The following is a 556-nucleotide window of genomic DNA, read 5'->3' on the forward strand; positions in this document are numbered from 1 at the left end:
ATCAATAAAATTAAAAATGAAAAAGGAGAAGTTACAACAGACACTGCAGACATACAAAGCACCCTAAGAGACTACTACAAGCAACTCCATGCAAATAAAATGGACATCCTGGAAGAAATGGATAAATTCTTAGAAAGGTATAACCTTCCAAGACTGAATCACGAAGAAATAGAAAATATGAACAGACCAATCACGAGTAATGAAATTGAAACTGTGATTTAAAATATTCAGATAAACAAAAGTCCAGGATCAGATGGCTTCACAGAGGGATGCAAGGATTCTTCAATATACGCAAATCAATCAATGTGATACACAATATGAACAAACTGAAGAAGAAAAACCATATGATCATCTCAGTAGATGCAAAAAAGCTTTTGACAAAATTCAACACCGATTTATGATAAAAACTCTCCAGAAAGTGGGCATAGAGGGAACCTACCTCAACATAATAAAGGCCATATAGGACAAACACACAGCAAACATCATTCTCAATGGTGAAAAACTGATAGCATTTCCTCTAAGATCAGAAACAAGACAAGGATGTCCACTCTCACCA

General features: G+C 35.1%; 1 protein-coding gene across 1 annotated transcript in view; it reads right to left on the reverse strand.

Annotated features, from left to right (window-relative positions):
- Positions 1–556, reverse strand: part of HHAT (hedgehog acyltransferase) — a 364,592-nt gene that overhangs the window by 229,277 nt on the left and 134,759 nt on the right. The window lies entirely within an intron of this gene.

This window comes from Physeter macrocephalus, chromosome 4 (assembly GCF_002837175.3).
Source record: "Physeter macrocephalus isolate SW-GA chromosome 4, ASM283717v5, whole genome shotgun sequence".
NCBI lineage: Eukaryota > Metazoa > Chordata > Mammalia > Artiodactyla > Physeteridae > Physeter > Physeter macrocephalus.